At 26.9% G+C, this 13,719-nt stretch overlaps 1 long non-coding RNA gene across 1 annotated transcript; it reads right to left on the bottom strand.

Annotated features, from left to right (window-relative positions):
* Window positions 1-1,873: 1,873 nt before the first annotated feature.
* Window positions 1,874-10,112, bottom strand: LOC136079931 (uncharacterized). Its single transcript, XR_010638324.1, has 4 exons — window positions 10,097-10,112; window positions 2,863-2,945; window positions 2,415-2,570; window positions 1,874-2,055 (listed from the first exon to the last, which is right to left on the bottom strand). It is a non-coding gene; the product is annotated as an uncharacterized LOC136079931 (long non-coding RNA).
* Window positions 10,113-13,719: the final 3,607 nt, after the last annotated feature.

Below are 13,719 nucleotides of genomic sequence, written 5' to 3'. Positions count from 1 at the left end.
GATAATATTGTAGTTAAATTATATTAAATAATAAATGGGACAATCAAAAGTAGTAAACGATTAAGTATTTTTGACTCCATGTAAAAGTCAAACCAATTTTTTGATTGTAATCTTTTTATAAAGGGCATGTGTATTTACACATGTCCTTTATAAAAAGTAAAGAAAATGCTGATTACAAACCAAGGTAATAGCTTAGGGATAATGAACTTTGGTTAACTGAAGGTATTTTTCAGCTCAACAGCAATAACTTGTAACCGAGATTTACTTTTTATAGATTTTAAACAACGAGTCGAATAGTTAGTTCATCGCGCGAGAATTACGGCAAAAGTAGAACGACTGAAATGTCATAATGGCAGCAGTTAAATAAACAAGTTTGAGTAATCTTTTGATTTTTGAGAAAATCGGAATACTAAAAGTCTTTTTAAATAAAAAAATATTTATATATAACTAAGCATATTTATAATTATGTTATAAAAATACGAAATGGTATAAGAGAGTTGATAAGTGTTTTATAAATGTAACATATTTATCAACATGAAATGTGATTCCTGAAGCTTCAATCAGCTTTGATAATCTCAATCGTTGAAACTTCTGAAGCCATCACAATAAAGAAATGCATCAAAGTTATTCAACGGAAACTCTAATTCAACTTTCTCATTAAATTAGGAACTGTGAAGAACTTCATGGAAACACATTCGCAAATATGAAACGATTGCACCAAGGTAATATTTGATAATTTTCTGGATAAAATATTAAGTATAGTTTATGCAGTGAGTTTCTAAATTCTCAACATGAGTCTGTTAAACTAATAGCAATAATAGCAAAAGTAGGTTACTATGTCATGTGAAAAACTCTATGCAACATGAAATGGAAAAAGGCAACTTTTTACATATCAGCTTCCTTTGCACCCGTCCCACAAAAGTGCTGACACAGCAAGAAGCAAAACCAAAGGGAATTTCGGTCGGCATCGCTATAAAAGCACAAACATTTTCACTGCTTTTTTCCCATTTTTCCATATTTTGTTTGAATGAAAAGTCTTTATGCTTATCTTTTATCGTTTGTTCTTATACAATTTGAAAGGCCTCATAATAATATTAAAAATGGTTTGCGACTGCAAAGTAAATCTATCGCTGGCATGTGGTTTCCTTATTTAAACATTTTCTCACATTATGAAACGGCATAAAATACTAATTGTCATAAAAAGAAATATCAGTTTAGAGCATTTTTTTTTTCTTTAAGATACATTGTTGTCAAAAATAGTTCGAAAAATTAGTTTTCTGACGCAAGAGCTTCGCCAATATGGGGAGAGAATACTCACCCCCAAGAGTCCAAAAATTAAATTTTTCATCCAGAAATCAAATGTTTTAAAAAAATGAGAAAAAATGAAAAAAGTGAAAGAAATAGAAGCATCCATCAACTATTATCTCAGATCTAAAGATCTCAACCCAGCTAACACACTAGCGTTGGGCCAACGTTGGCCCAATGCTTCTTGTAACGTTGGCCCAACGTTGGCATCCAGCGTTGGGCCGATTCCTTGATGGCCGCCGGGCATACATTGGCCCGATTACATTGGACCAATGCAGTTTAGCCAGCATTTATCCGACGATATATTTTATTAGGTTCAGTGAATTATAAACGCTACTTGTAACTAGCACGCAGTTAGTTAGGTCATTGTTAACATAAAATTTCTTAAATTTGTTTATTTTTAATGTATTAAAAAAATTGCAATTGCAATCGACGTATGATTAAAGCTATTTAAATTGTTTTAATCAAATGCAAGCTAAAATGTGTTTGTTATTTCATTCAAGCTAAATTTATTTTCAAGGTGAAAAACAAAACATATTCAATAAAATGAAATGTATATCATATAATATTAAAACTGTTATACAATAATCTAGACATTATCTTCGCCATTTGCATCACTGCCTTTGTCCCAAAGTTCCGAGTGGCATGCATAATCAATCCTCGCACCATCTGACTTTTTTCGGTCGTACAATTTACGAACCCACGACTTCATTTGATCGTTTACTTCCGCTTTTGAAACATCTTTTGCACCTTGTCGTATAAAATACATTTAAATATTATTAAATAACTTTGTGTTAAAACATTTCAAAAACTTTAGTAGCCCTAAAAAATAGATTAACTACAGTTTAAAAGTAATTTGTTGAGCAATCATTAAAAAGACAACAAATGAAACCAACTACATTCTATTTACATTTAAACCAAACTTTATCTATTTTTCGTAAAGCCAACTTGGGTTTCCTAAAAGTTAAAACCTTAAATAGGGTTACATTGAGTTATAACTTAAGTATAAGTTAAAACTCACATGTGTATAAGTAAATTGTTTTATGTTTTAACTGAATGGCCCTATACAACATAACTATTATCATGTTTAATATTTATTGATCACTAACCATAAACAATAGATTCATGTTTTTCATCCCTTGCTTTGTCCTCCTCGACCTTCACTGTTTACTTTGTTGATCCACTTCTGTAGCCATCAATTAACAGAAAATGTTGCTCACTGTTTCTTCAACAACTCGTCCATCAATCAAAACAAGATAAATAATCTGAAAAGTTTAAAAATAAACCCATAAGATCGGATAAAATATTTTATTAAAAGTACACTGAAGCTCTTTCAAGTAGAACCTGCTAAAGATGTAATAAAAATGGTATGCAAAGGCAAAAATACATTGTCAGTTAATACCACAGCAACATCTGGGGCGCGCAACGGTGGATTAATACTTTTATAGCCCTGGATCTAGTATTTTTTGGAGGCTTTTTTTATACTCTACAGTGTATTAATGACTACTAAAAAATATGTAATATTTAAAATTTAAAAGCAAAAAATATATTATTTACGTCGAGACATATTAATGTTGATAAACCAGGTGACATTCTTTGCATAGGCAAATTGCTATTCTGTTGTTCACTCACATTACTAACTAAAAGTAAATATAACAAAGGTTAAAAACTTTGAATGAGTCTTGTTTTGCATTGACGATATATATATATATATATATATATATATATATATATATATATATATATATATATATATATATATATATATATATATATATATATATATATATATATATATATATATATATATATATATATATATATATATATATATACATATATACATACATATATATATATATATATATATATATATATATATATATATATATATATATATATATATATATTTATTCATATATATATATATACGCAAGTCTATATATGTAAATATTAAAGATAGTATATTTATATTATCATGTATAGTTATGTATATTTTAAAGAGTGCTCAATACATAAACTAGAGCTATATAGTATATATTACTTTAAACTCGCAGTATCAGGAATTAGCTAAATGCTAATAGTTATAATATTATTTGCTATATATATATATAATATTATTTGGCAAATAATATTATATAAAAAATATAAATAGCAAATAATAAATATAAATATTAGCATTTAGCAAATTCCTGATACTGCGGGTAACAGTAATATATACTATATAAATATATATATATTTATATATATATATATATATATATATATATATATATATATATATATATATATATATAAATATATATATATATATATATATATATATATATATATTGAATCTATATATACAAATATAAATATATATATACATATATATTATAGTATATATTATACCTACATAATAATATATACTATATAATATACATATATACCTATGTGTATATATATATATATATATATATATATATATATATATATATATATTTATTACAACAATTATAAATGTATTCTATAAAATATATATATATATATATTACATATATACCTATATAGATGTGTAAATATATATATATATATATATATATATATATATATATATATATATATATATATATATATATATATAATATACTAAAACTTAATCTAAATAGATCATAATATTATCTAAAATTAACAATAAATTTTTTGATAAAAACAACAGAAATCTTGGTTTAAGATTTAAGATTTATGACGAAACTAATAATATTATAGATATTGTAATGAATCCTTTGTAAGTGTTGCTGCACAATTCCTTGCACGCAACGCTCTAATATCTTTGCAGAACACTCAAAAATTACTTTGCTTTTTCTTTTAATTTACAACGATGCCATTATAAAATGCAAACTATTTTAAAATGGAGATTGTAATGCAATATATAAGAGCTTTGCGTGAATAGCTCGATAAGCCACAAGCGTAGGTTTTTCAAAGTAAGTTGGCCCAACGTAGAGCCAATGTGATGAAAATCTACGTCGAGTTACATTGCGTTGGCACTACGTTGGGCCAACGTTAGTCATCCAATCCAACGTTAACCCAACGTTGGGCTAATTAAGCATGTGTTAGCTATGAATGAAATGACAACATATCATGCTAATAAGATTTATGTCAAGACTATATTGGGCGAAAAAATCAGTCACTTGTGTTAATTGCGTAGCATATATCTCAATGAATAAGAAAAGTTATTTGCACAACCTACAACTATGCCAACAATTAAAACATATTAATATATTAAATAAAAGGCAAGTTTTGAATTTCCAAAAAACCTAACTAAAAGATGAAAGTATTAAGTTATTTGAAAATTGTTTCAACTGGATCTAGCGGTATCACCTAACATTTTTTCACCTTTCACCTACCAAAATGTTTTAAAAAGCAAAATCCAGAAGCAGAAGTAAATGTGTTTGGTTACGATAAAATAGAGCTATTATTATAAGTGACAGTGTTTATACTAAAGTAACTCTTTATTTACTTCTTATTACAGATGGTAAAAGACAGTATTACTGTGTAATTAATGATATGAGTAAATTCATAACAACACAAATATCTTGTAAAATGGTAAAGGACTAAATTGTGTTTGATGATTAAACTTATTTCATTGGCAATATCATTCAGTATATCATAGTCTATTGAAGTAAACCCTGGTCTAACAATGTCTTTTTTTTTTTTTTTTTCTATTTATTTCGTCATTTTACACATTTTACAATGTTATCTATAAATTGAAACAAATATATATAATTACAAGCTGACTGGGGCAAGTAGAAGTCAAAATGACTTATCATCAAGCCCCTTTGTGAAATACAAAATAAAAATACAATTAAATTTTACATTTTCCAATATTACATAAAAGAGTGAAGTTAATAAGTTTAAAAAAAAAAATTGGTTCGAAATTTTAGAAGGTTAAAGAAGAACTTAAAGTTAAAAAAAGAATTTAAAGTTAAAAAAAGAAGAAATTTAAGCTAAAGTTAAAATATAAAATAACAAATAAAAAATTACAAATCTGTACATATTCGTATACATACTAAAGACAATAAACAAAAAAACAAAAAAATTTTAATTCGCTTCACATGCATATACATATTTAATACAATGTTAAAATTAAATAAAGTACATAAAAAATTAAAAATACAAAACTATTTCGATATTTTTTTCAAAAAAATGAGAGAACGTACGTAATGTTTAAATTTAGTAAGTGTTTTTTTATAGTTCTTTTAAATGTACCAATAGATTTTATTTTTTTCATATTTTCGTCAAGAACCGAATTCCGCAAGCGTGGTCCCCGGCATATAGTCGAGAAGTCAGATTTTTTGAGTGATGTTAGTGGGATGTAGTAATTACTCATTGAATGTCTTGTTTCATATTTATGATTAATTCGAGTGAAACTTTTAAAAAAATATTTTGGAATCATTTCATTTTGAAGTTTAAACATAAATAACAAGTTATGGTGTATATTTAGTTTGTATACATTTAGAGCATTTATTTCCTTGAGTAACGGCTCGGCACTTTCGTATCTACATGCACCCAAAACTAATCTACTTGCTTGCTTTTGTTTTATATAAATAATTTTTAGGAAAGATAAATGATTGCTTGCCCAGGCAATATTACAATAGTTAATATGATTATGTATAAATGAAAAGTATAAAGTTTTTAAACATAAATTATTTAAAAGATGTTTTGTCTTGTACATAATCCCCAGGGTCTTTGAAACTTTGTTCTCGACTAGCTTTATTTGGCTATTCCAATTTAAATTCTCATCGAAAATTATTCCTAGTATTTTCATTGAAAAAACTCTTTTTATTTTAATATTGTTAATTGTTAGTTCAGGTAATTTGAGTGGAAGGTTCTCGGATTTAGATGACTTAGCAAACAAAATATATTTCGTTTTTTCAATATTTAATGAAAGTTTATTTGCTTTAAACCACTCATTAAGATATATTAATTCTGTGTTTACAATATAAAAAATATTTTTTAAATTTGGGTCAGAAAAGAAAACATTTGAGTCATCAGCAAAAATAATGTAATTAAGTATTTTTAAAGACAAATAAATATCATTAATATAATTTAAAATTAGCAGGGGTATTGATCCTTGGGGAACTCCGCAATTTATTGATTCAAATGGGGAACATGTTAAGTCATATGGTACTCCTTGTTTACGATTTTGTAAATAACATTGCAGCCACTTTAAATTGGAGTGAACTACTCCATAATTGTGTAGTTTATAAACTAGAATCTTGTGGTTGACATTATCAAATGTTTTTGATAGATCTAGAAAAATTCCGAGTGTGTAACTGTCGTTATCAAAACCATTTAAAATTTGGTTGGCAAGATCAATTACTGCATGTTCCGTGGAATGGTTGTTGCGAAATCCAAACTGTTTATGATAAAGAATGTTGTTTTTTTCAAGATAATTGTACAGTCTGTTGTGCATAATACGCTCTAGTATTTTGGAAAAACAAGAAAGTATGGAAATTGGTCTGAAGTTAGATTTTATTGAGTCATCACCGCCTTTGTATATCGGAATTATTTTTGCTAATTTTAGTTGGTCAGGAAAAATGCCGTTTTTTAGGGAAAGATTAAAAATTTTAAAAAGAGGTTTCTCTATAATATCTGAGACCGCTTTTACAACATCAGGGTTAACTTCATCCAGACCCGCACTTTTATTTGTTTTCAGCATACTAATTGCTAGTCGAAGTTCATCAATTAAAAGCTCCGACTCCTCCATGAAGGAATCAGATTTTTTCCAAAAAAATTTAAATGATTTTTTTCCCTCAGGAATTGCACCGGCAAGCTCTTTTCCTATATTTATAAAAAAGCTATTAAATGTTTCAGCAATTTCTTTATTAACAAAAGCATCTCCTCTATTATCATCTCTTTGCAATCTTTTTGGAAGATTATTACTTTTCACAATTCCCACTCCTGTTATTTCTTTAACTACATTCCATGTTTTCCTTGCATTTCCAAATGTTTTGTTAAGTAACGAAGAGTAGTAATTTTTTTTGGATTGCTTTTTTAATTTTTCAAAAGAATTTTTATGTTTTTTGTATTTGATTTCATTTTTGTAGTTCTTTTTTTTTTAAAATTTTTGGTAAAGTTTTTGTTTCCTTTTTGACGACTTAATGAGTCCTCTCGTCATCAACGGACTTAACAAATTTTTAGAATTAACAATTTTTTCTATTTTTGGAAAGGCTTTTTCGTATTGTCTTGTAAACATGCGAATAAAAAAATTGTAGCCATCATTAACGTCATTGGAATCAGTTAATAGTTCCCAGTTTACTTCATGTAAGAGATCACGAAACGTGGCGATTGATTCATTATTTATTTTCCTTACGTATACCGTTTTTTTTTGTTTTTTTTTTTTTTTTTTTTTTTACATTTGACGTAATATATATAAATTACATATTTTTTTTGCAAATACAAACAAGGCTTCTAAATGAAGATCAAATGATCTTATCGTCAGAAGCCTTTTACAGAACAGAGTACGTAAAGTATTATAAAAACGCCTTTTTACAATAAGAGAACGTAAAAAATTAACATAAAAATATTAAAATAGCACTGAGACAAATAGAAAAAAATTGGCAACAAAATATATAAAATGTATAAAACAAAGATTGAACATACATATCAAAATTATTATATATCATAAGACAAATTAAAAATATTCTAAGATATTTTCAATAGAGAGAATGAGATCTTTTAATTTAATTTTAAAAACAGAATAAGTTAGGGGTAAGCCGAAGTTAGGCAAAATAATTTTGTTCCAGAGATGAGCTGCACGATAAGTGATACAGAATTGATTGAACTTTGTTCGACAGAGTGGTTTATTTAAATAGTTATTATTCCTCATGTTAAACTTGCTTAGAGGTTTCAAAATAAAAAGGTCTTTAAAAATTAAAGGAGATAAATCATACTTCCACATATAAACAAAAGATAAATTTTTATATACGTTTAGTTTATAAACATTGAGGATTTTCATTTGATTGAAAAATATTGAGGAATTTGAGAACCGATCCGCAAAATTAATTACACGGATCGCATGTTTCTGACGGCGATGGAGACATTGTAACTTACTTTGATCAGTACTACCCCAGGCAATAATTCCATAACTTATATAACTATGAATAAAAGAATAATAAAGTTTAGTTAAATTATTTTTATCTAAATGAGTACGCGCCTTATATAGAATTCCAATACTTTTTGAAACTTTCGAGCAGACATAGTTAATATGATGTTTCCATGTGATGTTCTCGTCAATGAAAACCCCCAGATATTTAGTTACAGAATCTCTTTTTATTTCATTATGGTCAATAAAAATTTTTGGTAAATTTTGGGGTAGAGAACGTTTTTTGGAGAGCGGGTGGAAAAAAATCCATTTTGTTTTGTTTACATTTAATGTTAATTTGTTACTTTTAAACCATTTAGATATGTTTTGAAGTTCTTTGTTCATAACGGAGAATAGTAGGTAGATGTCACTGTTAGATAGAAATAAGTTTATGTCATCAGCAAACATAATACTTAGAAGATTTGATGCTTTATGCAAGTCGTTGATATATATTAAGAACAAAAGAGGGCCTAAGATGGAACCTTGCGGAACACCACAGGAAACATTTAAAAACTGTGTATGATTAAGATCATTACAAGAAACAAATTGTTTTCTGTTGGATAAATAACTTTGAAACCATTTACTAACTCTTTCATTTATTCCGTAATAATTAAGTTTATAAAGTAAAATATCATGATCCACAGTATCAAATGCTTTTGAAAGATCGTTTTTGTTTTTATTTTATTCTCATGGGTTGCAGAATTTATTATCAGAAAAACTGGAAAGTGATCAGTTAAATCTGTTTTAATAATACCACTTTGGATTTTAGTTCTTGTGTAATTATTAGTAATAATATTATCGATACTAGGTGCAGTTGTTTTAGTCACACGTGTTGGCTTATTAATCATGGGAAAAACGCTGTATTGCAAAAGTGTATTTATAAAATTCACGACTTGATTATTAGCTTTATTATTCAATAAATTTAAATTAAAATCACCGAATAAGTACACATTTTTTTTAATAAGCTTTGGTAGCAAATAGTTTAAGTGGTTTTCAAATTGATTGTAATTACCGTTTGGCGGTCTATATATTGCAGTTATAAATGTATTTTTATTTGTTTTATTAATTATTTTAATAGTTAATGACTCACAATTAGCGTCATTTTCTTTGAGGTTTTCAACATGTTTAAAAACCAATGAGTTTTGGACGAAAATAGATACGCCCCCGCCATTGCCGTTTTCTCTCGGTTGATGAATAGGTTTATATCCTGATAATTTAAAGTTAGAATTTATCGCGTCTCGATGACACCAAGTTTCTGTCAGACAGATAATACTAAACTTGTTACTTATATTATTTAACATCAATTTTAAATTTTCAAAGTTTTTATTTATGCCTCTGATGTTTATATGTAATAATGAAAAATAAGATGATGAAGAATTAAGAACATGTTTAACATCGTCAACATTGTAATAAGTCGAATCTACTGAAATTTCGCCATAAAAGTTCATGTTTTTATCATCGTCATTAATTCGGTTTAGTGCGTTTTTCCTTTCTGATATGTCAAAAACATTAAACTGTTGGCTTCCGTCATTTTAACAATAAAAACTAAGAATATTATTTAAGAAATAAAAATATAATAAATAAATATACTTTAAGCATTCTTATGTGGTTTTTTAAAATCTTTAACTACTAATTTATCATAAATAACAACAGAATATTTACCGTTGTTCCTGCGAGTTCGCATTTCTTCAAAGAGATTTTTCCGTATGGTTAGGGTATCCAAGGAGTAGTCCTCATTTATAAATATTCCTGTTCCTTTTAACTTTTTTGAATTTTTTAATATGCTAATTCTTGTTCTTATAAGTATAAAGGAATTAGCATATTTCAAATTCCGATGAGAAATAATGAATTTCATTCAAACCTGAGGAAAGAAAAACTTAATGTTTTGTTTAAATATCGTGTTGCAGATAAAGATTTAAAAGATCGAGTAGCTGCAGGAAAAAATTTACATTTGTGAAAGACATTTTTTTACAGATGGTATTGAGTTAACAAGTAAGAATTGAAATATAAAAAAAAGTTGTCACAAATAATACAAATTTAAAAAATCAATACAAATATTTGCATTACTTATCATACAGAAAAAAATCTAAAATGATTAAAACCTTTGGTTTTTTTATATTTTAGAGAACAAAAGAAAAACTTTAAAATTATTGCAATACCAACTATCATGGAAAAAACATATTAGTCTTATTGAAGCAAAAATATCTTCTGCTATAAGTGTATTATATAAATCTAAGGCCTTTCTTGATTATAAATCACGCAAAATGCTTTACTTCAGTCTTGTTCATTGTCATCTCTCTTACGCTAATATTTTTTGGGCTAACACACACAAAACTAAATTAATAAGATTACAGAGACTACAAAACCACGCATGTGGTTAAAGCAAAGCGGTTAACTATTTAAAAAGATTAGAAAACCCTTCCCTTGTAATGAAATACATGAATGTGTTAAATATATCAAAACTTAATTCGCTTCCAATATAAATATTGGTGTATAAATATAAGAATAACTTGCTGCCAAAAATATTTTCTGATATTTTTACATTGGCGTTTTCACAAAAATACAATCTTCGATCAAATAGCAACCATAACTATCAAATAGCAACCATAACTATTGAGCAGAGTAAAATCGCAAGTGTCAAAATTCTCAATTATTAACCAAGGTCCGTCATTATGGAATCAATTAAAAAATAACAATATAAAAGATTTGAAAAGCACTTCCTCTTTTAAACGACAAATGAAATTGCATCTCCTTAACTTCTGATATATATGCGAGTATGTTTATATATGTGAGTGTAAGTATGTTTGTATATGTGTTTGTGTATGTGTATATATGAGGATGTATATATGAGTTTTTATTCTTCACCTAGTATTTTTCAGAAAAAATATTTTATTGTAAATTTACTAAAGGCATGTGGGCTTTAAATGTTATTAAATGTTATTGTAAATTATGTTATTGAGTTTATTCTTCACGTAGTATTTTTCAGAAAAAATGTTTTATTGTAAATTTACTAAAGCCATGTGGGCTTTAAATGTTATTGTAAAGGGGCTCTATCAAAAGATTGTGGTGACACCAGTCATCCGTATCTTCTTTGAGCCCCTGTCTGCTTTATATATTTTCTTTGTGCAAAATAAAAGTTTCATTGTAATTTTATTGTTTTATTTTTATATAAACAGCGAAGAAAAAAAAAAGAAAAAAAAATAAAAAAATAAAAACTTACCCAAAAAATCTCACGAGAAATCACAACACCCTAAACGTTAACATCAACACATTGTTTAAGACAGAGCAAGTGATAAAATTTTAAACTCAAAATGCTTCAAAAGTTTCATGGAATTTGAAAATAGAGCAAATAAACTCAATTTAACAGATAATTGGATCGCAACATCTCATGAGAAAACAACATCATTCAAACAATTTACAAACCCTTTCTTGGTTCCTACTTAAGAAATTCTTGTTGATGAATCTTCAGTTTTTAGCTGCGTTGTCCTTAGTTGGGTCCTTCAGAGTGACCATTTTTTTATAAAAAAATATTTAGGAAGTATCAATAATGTCTGAGCTAATAATTGAAATAGAGAATTTTAAAGTATGTCTTGGATTAACAAATATTACCTCAAATGAACTTATATGTCATTATGTTTCAACTGTAATTAGTTCAACTGTCTTGAAAGCTGGACTCTCAGTCCACTAGCATTATTTAAGACAAATAATTATGGCATCCTTTGTTCTTTATCACCAGAAAATAGTATTTGTAGCTAATGCTCTAACTCTGAAAATATGTTTTACAAACAGTTAGCACAAAAAAACAAAACTGCAATTGTTCCTTCAAAAAATAATGCTCCTTTAAAATGCACTTATCCAAACAAAATTATGTCAGTCTTAAAAAAAAAATAATTCAATGCAAGGAATTAACAAAAACAATAGAAAAAATGAAAAATAAAATTGTATCAAAATCGATAGCTGTGCCATTTAACGTTGGTTATGAAGTATTAGATATTATGAGATTAGATAACAATGAGGTATCCCCATTTATGAAAATGTAATGGAAACAACAACAAAATTTTTTCCTAATCCAAATTCAAAGATGAGATATTATTCAATGATAATTAGGATATGTTTATTATTAGAAACGAAGTCTGCATCTGCTTATGATGAATTGCGATCTGCCAAAATATTAAAATTTCAAAGTCTCAGAACACTTAGAGATTTCAAAAATGCCATAAAGCCTTGTGTGGGTTTGAAATTTCAGTCATATATGAACTTCTTCATAAAACTTCTAATCTAATTGGTTAATAAAGATTTGTTTGTCTTTCTTTTGATGAAATCAAGAATCAAGAGGACTTAGATATTGACAAATATACAGACGAACTTATTGGATATGTAGACCTTGCGATCCAAATATCAACTATAGTACTTTTTCAGATTCAAGTGCACTTGCAACTCATGCTTTTATTTATTATATAAGAAGCATAGCATCTGATTTAAAATATAGTTTAACATACTTTGCTACAAAAGGTGTTACACCAAATCAGCTTATGATGAATTTTTGGGAAGCTGTTTCAATTCTGGCGTTAACATATGATTTTTATGTCATTGCAGCAGTTTCAGATGGGGCATCTACCAACCGAAAGTTTTATCGAATGCATAAAATGATGGATGGGTCGTTTAATAATTATGTAACATATCTTACAATAAAGCTATTTGCAAATGATAAGGTTATTTTTTTTCTTTACCTAATAAAAACTTCGAGAAATCGCCTTTATCATTCAGGCAAAATTTTCCCTATTTTTTAGATGTTTGTGTAAATACGTCTTTGTGTAAATATTTTTTTTGTAAGTATGGTTATGTGTTAAAATATTCTTGTTTAATTTTTTTTTTACAAATGCATACACAATTTAATTACATATTACTATGTAACAATTTTAAAAAAACAATTTTTTAAATAAACTGTATCATTAATATCATTTAAAAGACTAATAATAAATTTATTTTTCTCTTTATTAGGCTTAAGTGGAAATTTTACACGTCATATGTGGAATGGAAATGATAATGTATGGTATCATTTTAAAAAACTTTATAACGATTAGCTAGAGCGTAGTTGAAAACTTATACCATAACTTACGTCTGATCATGAGCAGTGTTTTTTTGTTGTTTACAAAAAGTGAAAACATGATTTCCAATATAAAGGATTAATAAAGCACATAAACGTTTATCAAAATATAAAATGTAATTATGGGCAGAAACAACAATGCTTGAATAAAATTTTGATAAAAACATCTCAGCGTTTC

This window comes from Hydra vulgaris, chromosome 05 (genome assembly GCF_038396675.1).
Source record: "Hydra vulgaris chromosome 05, alternate assembly HydraT2T_AEP".
Lineage (NCBI taxonomy): Eukaryota > Metazoa > Cnidaria > Hydrozoa > Anthoathecata > Hydridae > Hydra > Hydra vulgaris.
The sequence above is the reverse complement of the archived record's forward strand: the minus strand, read 5'-3'. Positions and strand labels throughout refer to the sequence as shown.